This window comes from Giraffa tippelskirchi, chromosome 1 (genome assembly GCF_054371585.1).
Source record: "Giraffa tippelskirchi isolate mGirTip1 chromosome 1, T2T-mGirTip1v1.2.pri, whole genome shotgun sequence".
Taxonomy (NCBI): domain Eukaryota; kingdom Metazoa; phylum Chordata; class Mammalia; order Artiodactyla; family Giraffidae; genus Giraffa; species Giraffa tippelskirchi.
The window spans coordinates 192,999,739-193,014,849 of NC_137275.1; the positions used below are offsets into that span (position 1 = coordinate 192,999,739).

The 15,111-nt window shown below is 38.4% G+C and overlaps 1 protein-coding gene across 1 annotated transcript in view; it reads right to left on the bottom strand.

Annotated features, from left to right (window-relative positions):
• Positions 1-14,140: 14,140 nt before the first annotated feature.
• LOC145517664 (uncharacterized) overlaps positions 14,141-15,111 on the bottom strand; it is a 63,053-nt gene continuing 62,082 nt past the window's right edge. The window contains exon 3 of the transcript XR_014062261.1: positions 14,141-14,336. The gene's annotated coding sequence lies outside the window, so the exon portion shown is untranslated. The remainder of the gene's footprint in view (positions 14,337-15,111) is intronic.

A 15,111-nucleotide genomic window follows, 5' to 3' on the forward strand; every position in this document is an offset into this window, starting at 1 on the left:
TCTTCTGCACTGCAGGCGGATTCTTTACCCACTGAACCACAGTAAATTTATTATATCTTTCTTTCTATTTACTTTGATTTTTCTCATATAAGAGTTTGCAGGACTCAGAAGTTTACTCCATCTACCACCTGCTGCATAAATGATGGAGACCATGGATGGAAGTATAACTGGAAAGAGGGGCTTACCTGGTGGCTTAGAGAGTAAAGAATCAGCCTGCAGTGCAGGAGACTGGGGTTCAAACCCTGGTTCAGAAAGATCCCCTGGAGAAGGGAATGGCTACCCACTCCAGTATTCTTGCCTGGAGAATTCCATGGACAGAGGAGCCTAGCGGGCTACAGTCCATGGAGTCACAAAGGGTCGGACACGACTGAGTGACTAACGCTAGCATTAGTACTGTAAACAACAGGGGAAGCATATCAATTTTGTAAACCCAACAGGGTGTTGTGAGCATACTAATGTGCAAGTACAGTGCTATGTATGTGCAGTAAATACATCTATGGTAAATGAGTGAAAAATACCCGAGTAGTTTGATTTCATGTCTCTCCAATATGGCCCAATTTTTTTTTCCCATTCAGATCCATTCCTGGATCCTATATCTAATTAAACATACAGTTCCACAGGAAGAAACTAAGTACAATCATTTTCTTTCTTCTGGAACATTAGTGGGTCACAACTTAAATGCCACCTTAGAGCAGGTGAGTTCTGTAAGAGCTTTGTCTGTGACTCTTGAATTGATAAATGATTATCTCACATATTATCTTTAATTAGAGATTTTCAAGTTTAAGAGCTTTATTTTTTTTTATCATTTTGACATATCTAAAAGCATGTATACTTTATATGTACTCATATATTCTACCTTAAAATATACTCAATGTATAAAGAAAACCCAAGAGAATTAACTGAAAACGTTTTCATAAATGATATACTTGGACAAATACCTACAAAATATTTTAAAGACCAAGCATTAGTACCCTAACATTTTTTTAAAAATTTATTTTATTGAAGAACAGTTGACTTACAATGTGTTAATCTCTGGTGTATAGCGGAGTGACTCATTCTTTTTCATATTCTTTTCCATAAATAGTTTATCACAGGATATTGAATCTAGTTCCCTCTGCTATTCAGTAGGACCTTATTGTTTGTCCACTCTATTATATATACTAGTTTGCCTAACATTTTTTGAAAAATACAAATCTATGAAATAAAGTGTATGTTTGAATAGTTAAAGGGGCCAAAAAAATCCATACATATACACACAGAAAATAAAAACGAATCAAGAAATACAAAGGGCCAGTAACAGTGTTAAAAAATTAATGTCAAGAATCATCAGCAAAACAAATTAAAATAAAACACTCTTGACATAATATAGGCTAAATATTTGAGAGCACTGAAGTCCAAAGGTGTGGCAAACTCAGCACTTTCATACATCACTACTAGAAGAATAAAATGTATAGCCTTTCTGAGGGCAACATAGTAATATTCATTTGAAATCCTTTAAGCTGTTAATTTTGTAACTTTTGAACTAGTAATTTTGTTTCTAGGGCTTTATACCAATTAAATAATAAAGTGTAAACATTCAAGGGTATTTTTTACTGTTATATTTTTCATAAGTGAAATTAGAAGCAATCTGTATGTTCTCTATGTTCAACAATAGGATAATATTTAAATAAATAATATCAAATTTCTATAATGGAATAACAAGCAAGCATCAAAACAATGTTTTTGAAAAAATAATACAAGTTCAGATGGAAAGAGAGAGATACAAAACTGTATTTACAGCATGACACATACTTAAGTATATTGTAATAATTCCTTATCTTAATTTCATTACAATAACCTAAAAATGTTTTATTTGATTATGAAAATCCTAAATCAGTGGTTGACACACTTTCTTAAAAGGCCACATTGTAAATAGTTTAGGCTTTGTGGGATTTAATTTGTATTTGATCACAGGCTAAGAGGAAAAATAGCAAAGCTATAATAGAGGTTTTTATACTTTTATACAACCATTTAAATTATAACCATTTTAAGTTGTAAAAACTGTTTTTAGCTTGTAGGCCATGTAAAATAACAGGAAGCTGACTACAGTTTTCCAGTCCCTATCCCCACATTAGTAACTAACTTGGTAAGCTCTCAAGTTGCGTTCTGGTTTAAAATGTCCTGTTCAGTAGGTGGGAATATTAATACCTGCCCGATGTACTTCACAGGACTGTGCCAAGAATCTGATGTGTAGGGAAGCTTTTGGCAAATGTAAGCTCTAGCAGACACACACACACACACTTTTATGTGTATGTATATATATATATGTGTGTGTGTGTGTATATATATATATATATATATATATATATATATAATATATCACAGTGTAGAAGAATTTTCTCTCTTCTGGAGTTTCTTTTCCTTTTTTCTGCCTACCTAAATCCTACCAGTCCTTCAAGGTTAAACCCTTTCCCCAAAAGCTACCTCCACTCCTAAAACTCTAACAATCTCTTTTTTCTTCAAAAGGTGTGCATGCCATTTAGATTTCTGTATATGTGTGTGATTTTTTTTCTCAAATTAGATGACAAGTACCTTGAGGGAAGGACTTGTCTTGGGTATTGTTTTCTATCCCTCACTACAAATAGCTCATCATAATTATTTTGAATTTATTATATATTTAAAACATATCAGTTAAATGAAATGACAGGAATTGTGCTATTGCATGTTTCAGCACACTCAGCTTTGTGATTCCACAAAGAAGACAACAACAATGTAGTCTTTTATTTGAAATTTTAAAAATTGTAACAACAAATAGGTATAAGAACATCATTTAACTTTCCAGGAGAGCAAAATTGCCTCCAGTAACTCACAGTTACCACCATGCCCTCCTACTTCACTGAAAACTAAAAAGTAGTAATGGTGATAATACCTGGAATCCAGGGAGTTCATGGACTTCTTTTAATTATAGGAAGTTGATTGTCTATATTTAGCTATTCTAAACTAGTATCATTTGCAGATATAAGGTCTCCATTTTCACAAGATTAAATCACTGAAGCACCATTAAAAAGAAGCTGCAAAACTTCAAACAGTAATTAATAATGTGCATGAGACGCTTCACACTGCACACATTCCAAACTGACACCTCTTCTATGTTTCTTATTTCATTACTAGACATTATTAGACAGACTTCTGCTTCACTGACTATGCTAAAGCCTTTGATTGTGTGGATCACAACAAACTGGAAAATTCTTAAAGAGATAGGAATACCAGACCACCTTACCTGCCTCCTGCGAAACTTGTATGTGGTCAAGAAGCAACAGTTAGAACCTAACATAGAACAATGGACTGGTTCAAAATTGGGAAAGGAGTATGTCAAGGCTGTATATTGTCACCCTGCTTACTTAATTTATATGCAGAATACATCATGTGAAATGCTGGGCTGGATGAAGCACAAGCTGGAATCAAGATTGCCTGGAGAAATGTCAATAACCTCAGATATGCAGATGACACCACCCTTATGGCAGAAAGCAAAGAAGAACGAAAGAGCCTCTTGATAAAAGTGGAAGAGGAGAGTGAAAAAGCTGGCTTAAACTCAGCATTCAAAAAACTAACATCATGGCATCTGGTCCCATCACTTCATGGCAAATAGATGAAGAAACAATGGAAACAACGACAGACTTTTCTTGGGCTCCAAAATCACTGTAGATGGTGACTGCAGCCATGAAATTAAAAGATGCCTGCTCTTTGGAAGAAAAGTTATGACCAACCTAGACAGCATATTAAAAAGACCTTTGCCGGCAAAGGTCCGTCTAATCAAAGCTATGGTTTTTCCAGTAGCCATGTATGGATGTGAGAGTTGGACTATAAAGAAAGCTGAGCACCGAAGAATTGATGATTTTGAACTCTGGTGTTGGAGAAGACTGTTGAGAGTCCCTTGGACTTCAAGGAGATCCAACCAGTCCATCCTAAAGGAAATCAGTCCTGAATATTCATTAGAAGGACTGATGTTGCAGCATCCATACTATGGCCACCTGATGTGAAGAGCTGACTCATTGGAAAAGACCCTGATGCTGGGAAAGGTTAGAGGCAGGAGGAGAAGGGGACGACAGAGGATGAGATGGTTGGATAGCATCACTGACTCGATGGACATGAGTTTGAGCAAGCTCTGGGAGTTGGTGATGAACAGGGAAGCCTGGCATGCTGCAGTCCATGGGGTCACAGAGAATCGGAAATGACTGAGTGATAGAACTGAACTGAAAATTCATATGTTGAAGCCCTAACTCCCAATGAGACAGTATTTGAAGATGGGGTCTTTGGGTAGTAAACATTAGATGAGGTCATGAAGGTGGGACCATCATGATAGGATTGGTGTCCTTATAAAAAGAGACACCAGAGCATTGCAGTCCCCCCATCCTCTCACACCCCCTTTAAGAATATAGCACAAAGGCAGCAATCTGCAAGCCAGGAAGAGAGCTCTCACTGGAACACAACACTGCTGACACCCTGATCTTGAACTTCCCAGCTTCTAAAACTGTGAAAAATACATTTTATTGTTTTCTTGTACTGAGTCTATTTTGCTTTAGCAGCCTGAGCAGAGTATTCACATTCCATGTTATAAGGCCAGGGAGCAGTGGTTCTGGATATACCAATTCTGGGCTTTCTGAAGGTGAGAAGGGTTTGAAATAAAACTAAAAGAATATATTTCTAGAAACTCCAAGAGATGGTAAAATTGAAAGAGCTATATCATTAGGAGTTCAAGAAACCAAATGGAACGACTTTTTAAAAGCTATGCCCAAGAAATAGAAGGCTTTCCCTAACTCCTAGACAAAGAAGTAAGTGACCGAGGCCCCAAAGATAACTATCAAGGAATAGCAGAGTGGCTGAAATCAGAAATAGTTCAGCTTCACAGTTTGGGTGTCCAAAGAGACAGGGTGGTGACCCCATCACCATGGCAAGTGGAAACTAGGAGAAAAAAGCAGAGGAATGGCATAAGCAGCCAGAGCAAAGAGACAGCAGAGACAAGGACAGCTGCTGGACTCTGCAGACAGATGGACACATCACTGGGTCTTCTTTGAGAGACACGAACTATAGAAGAGTGGCTATAATTCCCACTTGGCTAGTGGGAATTACAAATCTGGGAGATTTAGGGGCTGTCAGTTAAAGGAAACTTCCCCAGGAGACATGAGCTAGCAGAATGTTGGGGACATTAAGATTTTACTTCATGGGGAAGATCCACTGGAGAAGGGAAAGTCTACCCACTCCAGTATTCTTGGGCTTCCCCTATGGCTCAGCTGGTAAAGAATCCGCCTGCAATGCTGGAGACCTGGGTTTGATCCCTGGGTTGGGAAGATCCCCTGGAGAAGGAAAGGCTATCTGCTCCAGTATTCTGGCCTGGAGAATTCCATGGACTGTATAGTCCATGGGGTCGCAAGGAGTCGGACACAACTGAGCCACTTTCACTTTCACCAGTCAGTGTCCGAATAAAAACAGCAGGTTTGTAGAGGAGGCATTCCTCTGTGATAAGAAATGATAGTTTACCAAGAAGATGCAAAATAACTCCAAAAAACCAAGTTTAAATCTAAATGCACAGCTATGTCATTTTATAAAGGGGCAAAGAACCCTATGCACCTTTATATCCTGCAAGGCCCCAACCACCCATCCATGTGTTGATGAACAATTATGTTGGGTCTGTATCTTGGCTATTGTAAATGACAGCGCTGTGAACACTGAAGTGACTGTACCTTTCTGAATTAGTGTTTTCATTTTTTCTGGATGTATATCCAGGAGTGGAATTGCTGGATCATATGATAGCTCTGTTTTTAGGTTTTGGGGAACCTCCATACTGTTTTCAAAAGTGGCTGCTGCTGCTAAGTTGCTTCAGTCGTGTCTGACTCTTTGAGACCCCATGGACTGTAGCCCACCAGGTTCCCCCGTCCCTGAGATTCTCCAGGCAAGAACACTGGAGTGGGTTGCCATTTCCTTCTCCAATGCATGAAAGTGAAAAGTGAAAGTGAAGTCACTCAGTCGTGTCTGACTCTTAGCAACCCCATGGACTGCAGCCTACCAGGCTTCTCCATCCATGGGATTTTCCAGGCAAGAGTACTGGAGTGGGGTGCCATTGCCTTCTCCGAAAGTGACTGCAACAGTTTACTTTCCCACCAACAATGTATGAGGGCTCCCTTTTCTCCACATCCTTGCCAACATTTGTTATTTATGGTCTTTTGATGATAGCCATTCTGACAGGTGTGAGATGTATCTCATTGTGGTTTTGATGTGCATTTCTCTAATAATTAGTGTGCTGAACTCCTTTTCATGTACCCATTGGCCTTCTGAGCCACCAGGGAAGCCCCATTAAGTTTACCTAGTAGTAAATATTTACTTAACTACCAGTGCTCTTTGTTTCTGTTGATTCATGTTACTATTTTTGTCTTTTCATTTAGCTCAAAGAACTCTTTTATTGTTCCTTGTAAAGTAATAATTTCTGATTTTGCCTTCATTTTTGAAGGATAGTTTTTACTGGATTTAGAATTTTTGGTTGAGTTTTGTGTGTGTCAGTACTTTGAATATGTCACCCTACTAACTTCTGGCCTTCAGAGTTTTTGGTGCAAAATCAGCTCTGATGCTCATTTAATCTTAATTAACATCATTTATAGATGATGAGTGTCTCTCTTGTTGATTTCAAGCATTTCTCTTTATCCTAGTCTTTAAAGAACTGAATGATGATTTATCCAGTTATGGATCTGTTTGAGTTTATACTACCTGGAATTTATTGAGTTTCTCGGATGTATATATTAATGTTTTTCATCACATTTTAGAAATTATGGGACATTAGTTCTTCAAATATACTTTCTGTTCCTTTCCTTCTGTAACACCCATTATGTGCATGTTGATCTGCTTTAAAATTCCCCACAGGTTTCTCAGGCTCTGTTCATTTTCCTTCATTCTCTTTTCACTGTTTTCCTCAGACTAGATAGTCTTAGTTAACCTATTCATGCCCATTGATCCTTTCTTCTGCCTGGTCAAATATGCTGTTAATTTTGCATTTCAATTATTATGCTTATCTGTTGCATAGTTTCTATTTGGTTTCTTTTTATACTTCCCTTTGTTGGTATTTTATAATTGATATGAATATTTTCTATTGATATACACATTGTCATCAGACTTTTCCCTTAATTCTTTAGACATGGTCTTCGAGTACATTTAAATAGCTGATTTAAAGTTTTTGTCTAGGAAACCCAATGGCTGAGATTCCTCCAGGACAGTTTCTACTAGTTGATTTAATTCCCTTTGTATGGGTTTTACTTTTTTGTTTCTTTACATGTCACATAATTTTGATTAACTGGACATTTAAAATAATATAATAAGGCAACTTTAAAATTCAGATTCTCCCCCTCCCCAGAGTCTGTTGTTGTTGCTATTTATAATTCTTGTTGGTGTTTATTGTTTAGTGACTTCTATGAAATATTTTTTAAAATTCTGTATTCTTTATCATTTGCAGCTGCTGAAATCTCTGCTCAGTTAGTTTAGTGGTTAGCCAATGACTTCACAGAATGTTTCCTAAACGTCTGGAACCATTACATTCTCCAGGGGACTCCCTGTGTGTGTTGAGGCATGCCTTCAATATTCAGTCAGGTAGGTAAGTCTGCCTTAGCTTTTACTTCATATTTTCACAGAGCCTCAAGGTCTGTGAGTATTATGGGCCTTCTCAGGTATTTTTTGAGTATTAACATAGCTTTGCACATGTACATCTCTTTCCTTTTGAGCTTTTTCTTTAGTGTATTATTTGTGTCAGCTGTTCTCCACTGCCTGAAGCAGCTGTACTGTAAAAATATTTACCAAATGTTCTCTCAGGAGATGCTTTTGGTACCCAAGTTTGAATGAGGCCAAATAAAAACAAAACTTTTGATTGAGGCCTTACAGGGAATCACTGGATAGGTAAAATAACTACAATTCTTTGGGAATGAACTCCTGTCTGCTCTTTCTAGTATCAGGAATGTGGACTGTTATTTTCCAGGTGATCACTAAGCTGGGGGTGGGGAATTGGACTTGGGTAGGTTAAAAAACACTACAAAGCTCACTGTTCCTATAGAGATTCAGCTGTTTTGTTTTGTATAAATGTGTCCAGGGTTGCTTCAAGTTAGAGTTCTGAAGAAGTTGATTCTGACAATTGTTGCCAGTTTTTTTCATTGCCTTGATGGAGGGGCACATTTGAAGGTCTTTACTCTGTCATTTTCACTCATACATCTTGGAAACTTAAGTTATGAAAATCTTCAAATGTGGAACAAACTATTTCCCTCAAAATGCCAGATAATAAGATGTTACTAGCGTGAGATGGCATTTTGAAAGCACATCTACATGTTGATAGCTCCATGAATGTTAACTGATGTTTTACCCCTAAAAGTCTCATAATCAGGTAAGTTGTATAAGACTAGGTTGGACAATATTTAGTAAATGCCCTCATTGTAGAACATCTCAGGGATTTTGATATACAAGTCATGTATCATAAATCTCTATGCAGAAGATAATGTGCTACATTTTTAAATGTGCTTAAAAATAAAGTATCTTCCCCCCAGGTGCTTTGTGGGACTAGAGTTCCAAAGAAGAATTAAAACACACTGTCTGAGATGTTGTTCCTGTCCTCTAAGATTCTGTAGTCTAGATTTGTATCATTTAATATCACAGGTAGGCTTTCCAGGTGGCTCAGTAATAAAGAAAGTGCCTGATAATGGAGGAGCTGCAGGAGACACAGGTGCGATCCCTGGGTCGGGAAGATCCCCTGGGAGAGGAAATGGCAACTCATTCCAAAATTCTTGCCAGGATAATCCCATGGACAGAAGGAGCCTGGTGAGTACAGTCCATAGGGTCGCAAAGAGTCAGAAGCGACAGAGTGACTGAGCACGCAATAATATCACAGGCATTAGCCATATATGGCTCTTAATCACTTATAATGTGGCTGGTCTGAATTAAAATGTGCTGTAAGTATAAAATACTGGATTTTAAAGACATAATAAAAATATTATAATTGATTACGTGCTGATATAATATTTTGAATAAATTTACTTTAAATAAAAATTAAAATTATTTTACCTATTTAGTTTTACTTTTTTAATGCAGCTACTAGAAAATTAAAAATTATACATGTGAATTGGTTTCTAAATCTGTTGGAAAGCATTGTCTAGACCCCTCCTGGGAATATCATGTCATTATCTGAAACCAGTTTATAAACCTTTATCTTGTTTATCAATCTGGGAAGTTATAGGTTTATTTTAGCTCTTAAAGTTGGATATGGACAGTATAAAAGAAAAATAGTGACTCATTATGTTTCCTTAATACTGAGATTTCTTTTTAAAGAATCCTGATAATTAATGTGACCAAAACATAATAAAAGTACTTAAAAAGGAAAGTCTGGCTACTGTATCACTCCCATCTGAAGTTGGCACTTCTAAACATTAAATGGGTTAATTATACTTGATTATACATTGCTGTTTGAACAAGAGTTCTGGCTAATAAACATTATTTACAAGAATGACATGCACCCTGACAATGATAACTCCCCAATTGCTTGTTTGTGTTTTTTTTAATCATTAAATATTTATTGAGTATCTGGTTTGTACTACTTACTGTAGTAGGCAATTGAAATACTTCAGTGGAAAAAAAATAAAAATTGTTTTCCTCATGATGCTTGTTGTTTTTTAAAATTTATTTATTTATCTATTTTTTACTTTACAATATTGTATTAGTTTTGCCATACATTGACATGAATCCGCCATGGGTGTACATGTGTTCCCCTTCCAGAACCCCCCTGCAACTTTACTATATTCACTGGTTAGCTCTAGTAATTTTCTGGTGGAGTCTTTAGGTTTTTCTATGTAGAGGATCATGTCATCTGCAAACAGTGAGAGTTTTACTTCTTTTTTTCCAATCTGGATTCCTTTTATTTCTTTTTCTGCTCTGATTGCTGTGGCCAAAACTTCCAAAACTATGTTGAATAGTAGTGGTAAGAGTGGGCACCCTTGTCTTGTTTATTACATTATACATTTGACTTTACTTAACGTTTTAGTGGAGGTAGTCCCATGCCCAAACATAAGGGAGAATTTTCCTCTTATGGGTAAATGTAGGGCCCTTTGAAATGACTGAAGCAGCCTCACTGGAAGTGTGGTCTATTATTTCCAATACCATGGGGAAGGGAGATTATGATTTGAGAGTTTAGAAGGAAATGCTGACTCTGGGGGAAAAAATCAATGATGGTTCAGGAACCATGAGTTGACAGGTGTCAGAAGCAGCTGGAATCAATCAGCCAGTACCCTGTGAGGTACTTGTGTAAGGGAACTGAGATCCCAGTCTTGGGACATGCTGCAGTAAACTGAGGTATTGAGAACATTTCTCCCTCAAAGAACCCAGTTGACTTCACTGGAGTTCTAGTTCCATAAGCATCACTGCAACAGGGGACCCTGGAATCTACTGAACCATGAAGGATGAGTCTTTAGCATCTGCCCTTGTGGCAGCAGGAAGCAAAGACAGTAGTGCACTCATGAGCTTCTAGTCTCCTCACTTGGATGAAGATGGATGGACCCTCCCTCCTTTTTTGACTGTAAGCCTCTAAGGCCCCTGTATAATTTAGCGAAGAGGCAGACCAAAGAGAAAGAAAATAGATTTCCTATAAATGAGGCAGGAATTGCTTAAGTGAACAATTATTTAGAAAAGTAAATAAGTACTACCATATTTTAATTCCTCACTTGTATAGTAGTTCACACTAGGCTATATACAATATATCATTTGTATATATCCTTCTTGGCAAACAACCTTCCCCTCAGTTGATTGGATAAATCTCCATTCATAATTTCATTTAGCATCTATAGCTTCCTTTTGGCCCACCGTATCATAACTGACATTATACAGTGATAAACTGAAATGGATAAACTCATGATTCATGTTCTTAAACTAGATAAAAAAGGATAATCTGCAAAATTCCTACCTTCTTTTGCTTATCCCTATAGAACTTAGATCCAGATACTTGAGCTGGTGACAGCTTCTTGCCAGTGCGTGGATGCCTGCATTGGTTACCTGTTGGCATTCACTCACATCAAGATAACTAGAGTTTAATTTAAAATGATTTAGTAGGGACTTTCCACAAATTGGCACACTCACTTTCTCCTCTCTTAGCTAGCAGGACAGGAGTTGGTGCATGTCTATGTGGAGAAACATTAGCTTCATATTTAACTAACTAGCTGAGAGGAAAGGCCATTTCTATAGAATTTGCTGCTATAAAGAAGACACTTATGCTTCAAATCACATGGTGCATTGCCCCAAGTCTCAGTTTCCTAAATAGAGAAAAGGCTCTGTCTTCTATGCTCCCCACATCTACTTGGTTAAGTACCATGAGCTCTGAGCAACTAACAAGTTTAGCCTTATCTAGATTTTCATAGAATATTTTGATCAAAAGAGTTATTTAAAAAAGGTGTCAGAGATAATATAAACTATATTTCCATGATCAGAGTTCAAATAAAGCTCGAGTATTTTTGCTGCTTTGTTTAAATAATTTAAGTATCAAAATCAAGAAATAGAATAAAGACTGTTCTAAAGGAAAAACTATTTGAGAAATCATTGTCAAATTTTTGGAAGCGCAAAAATAGCTTCAGCTTTCAAAATAGAGAAGAACTAGTACATCAACATTTACACAGATACAATAATAATAATAACAACTATATTATTAACTTTGAATTGTTCCTGTTATTTATATTATTATTCCCCTTTATTCTTCCATTTCTAAAATCATCTTGTGGAGTCAGTTTACAATCTTTCAAACATCACCTCCTTGGTCTTCTCTTATTTCTAGAGACCACCACACCCTACCTGCCTTTCTTTTTCAGGGAAGCAAATACCCATCTCTGAAAGCCTCTGCTTGGCTTGGCTGGGAGCCATGGGTAAAAGCTTGTAACAAGGTGCACTGCTGGTAGAAGAAATAACATTGCTTGTCTTTTACTCCTTTTCCCTTCTTCTGAAGGAAACAGGACATTCTTGGGAAGTGGAAAATTCACTAGATGAGTTCAGATGCTGGAGTCAAAAGTGCTGACTTTGTGTCCCTGTTCTGTGATGCTTCCATGACATTCAACCCGACTCGCTTAGAACACAAATTTTCATAAAACCAGGACACCCCTAACTATGTATGTTGCACATTAAAGATGAAAACAATTTTCTCATTTAGGAAAAAATAGCATAGGATGTGCAGCCAGATGACTTGATGGGGAAGCCTACATTGCCACTTACTGATTAGGCAAATTTGGACATGTTACTTAATTCCTTTGAGCCCCAGATTCCCTTGGGGAAAAAAAATGGGAACAACTGTGTAACACTTAAAGAGTTATTGCTGTGAATAAATACATTTCTCTGTGAAAGTGCTAATCAAATAGAAGGCAATGTTATTTAATAGGTAGCATACTGATGGATTTCCTAGTTGCTCTTCTATCATCTGTGTTTTCAGGAGTGGTGGTGGTCACTGTTTTCTGCAGTCTTTGATGCTTGATGCTACTGCTGGTGTCTTCACCTTTCCAAAGTGCTCTTCCGTGAGAGAGACACTTGTTTGCAGTGAGTGTTGTCTGGGTACTAGTACTTTATGGTGGGGAGAGCACTTGTTAATCAGATGACTGGGATCCAGTCCCAGCTCTGCCGTTGCCCATCCGTGTGAGATTGGGAAAGTCATGGCATCTCTGGGTCCTGATAACGTCCTCATTATTTAAGCAAGTGTTTGGATTAGGGGATGTTTAAGGATTTTTTCAGCTCAGAAATTCTAAGTCTATCATTAATTTAGACATTATATGACAAGTTATTGATACTTTCTTTTAGATGCCTCACCTATAGCATGGCTCTTTTCTTTTTTTTTTTTAATGGGACACTCATGCTGGAGCCCTGAGCTACCATGTAAGAAGTTTCACTATCCTGAGGTCTCCCACGTTGTGAGGAAGCCTAAGCCATAAGGAAAGGCCATGTGTAGGTTCTTCAGCTGATATGATCAGCTGAGTCCAGAGTTCAAGTCATCCCTGTCCAGATGCCAGACGTGAGTTAAGGAGCCTCCAGATGATTCTAGACCCAGTCATTAAGTCACCATGGCCTGGGACTTCCCTGGTGGTTCAGTGGTTGGGCATCTGCCTGCCAATGCAGGGGACACAAGTTTGAGGCCTGGTCTGGGAACTGGGATCCCACATGCCTTGGTAGCAACAGCTACTGAAGCCCATGGGCCCTAGAGTCTGTGCTCTGTAACAAGAGAAGCCACCACAATGAGGAGCCTGTTCACCACAACTAGAGAGTGGCCCCCACTCAACGCAACTGGAGAAAGCCCATGCACAGCAACGAGGACCCAGTACAGCCAAAAATAATAGGTGAATAAATAAATAAATATTAAGTCACCTCAGCCTTTAAGTTCCCAGCTGAGGCCACAGACATGGTGGAAGAGAGACAAGCTATCTTTCTTATGCACTGTCCAAATTAAAAAACCACAGAATCTAATGAAATGGTTATTTCACACTACTGAATTCCAGGATGGTTTTTTATGCAGCAACAGCAACTGAAACAGACTCTAACAATACCATATTGCATAAAGATACAGACTTTTCCCCATTGTCTTTTGCAGCTCTGTTATTTGGGATTAAAAGCTGTGTAATCTGGGGGCAAAGTGTCATGAGATGGGAATTAATTAAGCAAATAGTGCCGTGGCTCAGACCCTTTCATGCCACATCCTTCTCTGGTGGGTAAGTGGGCTTCTGTCATGAAGTGCATCTCCTCCGTGACTACTGTGCCTTCCCTTACCTCTTCCCACTGTCCCAGCTCTTGCTTATGTTTGATGGTAAAAGAAAGAAGCAGTAGAGTTCAGAGTTCAGAATCCTTACAGTTCTGTTTTTGAAATCATATCCTAAATTGGCTCTTCAAAAAAAATCTTTGGTCAAACAAAATCTCACACATCCCCAAATCATGCATCCATTCCTTTCCTTTTGACTCTATTCCAGTCAGTGATGATGGGTCAAGTCACCCCAGAGAATGATGCTTGCTGCTCTGCCAAGACACAAAAATGTATCAGGTGGAATCCTGGCTTCCAGTCCATTCACCCATTGACAAGTGTGTTGGTTATTCCAGTGACTTAAATAAAGAAAAATAAAAAAACCAAAGCCAAAGCCCTAAAGATTTATGTATCCACTTTTCTGGGGTCTGGTTAGGATCCCACAGAGAAGAAAGTCCCTGAGAGTTCGCAGATAGGTGCTGATTGCCACCAAGCTCAGGTCTGTTACCTGAGAGCAGGAGCTGAGGACCAGACTGTCCAGTTTAGGACACCATGTGACAATGAGATGGACAATCTGATCCCTCACCTACAGGAGAAAACAGACAGGATTTATTTTCAAGCACATGTCTCTCTTCATGAATGGAGAGTGTTAGAGATTAAAATGTTCGTTTTTTCTCAGCTGTTATAATCATCATCACAATCATCATATTAATAGTTTTCATTGAAGGACTACCCGAGGTATGTTGGATTCTGAGCGAGGGATTTTATATTTTTTAGCTCTAAATCTTTCAATCAGTTCAGTTCAGTTCAGTCGCTCAGTCGTGTCCAACTCTTTGTGACCCCATGAACTGCAGCACACCAGGCCTCCCTGTCCATCACCAACTCCCAGAGTCCACCCAAACCCATGTCCATTGAGTCAGTGATGCCATCCAACCATCTCATCCTCTGTCGTCCCCTTCTCCTCCTGCCCTCAATCTTTCCCAGCATCAGGGTCTTTTCAAATGAGTCAGCTCTTCGCATCAGGTGGCCAAAGTATTGAAGTTTCAGCTTCAACATTAGTCCTTCCAATGAACACCCAGGATTGATCTCCTTTAGGATGGACTGATTGGATCTCCTTGAAGTCCAAGGGACTCTCAAGAGTCTTCTTCAACACCACAGTTCAAAAGCATCAATTCTTCGGCGCTCAGCTTTCTTTATAGTCCAACTCTCACATCCATACATGACCACTTGAAAAACCATAGCCTTGACTAGACGGACCTTTGTTGGCAAAGTAATGTCTCTTTGCGACTAGGATCCCATGTGCCATGGAGCAACTAAGCCTGTCGCCACAACTACTGAGTCTGCATGCCACAACTAGAGAG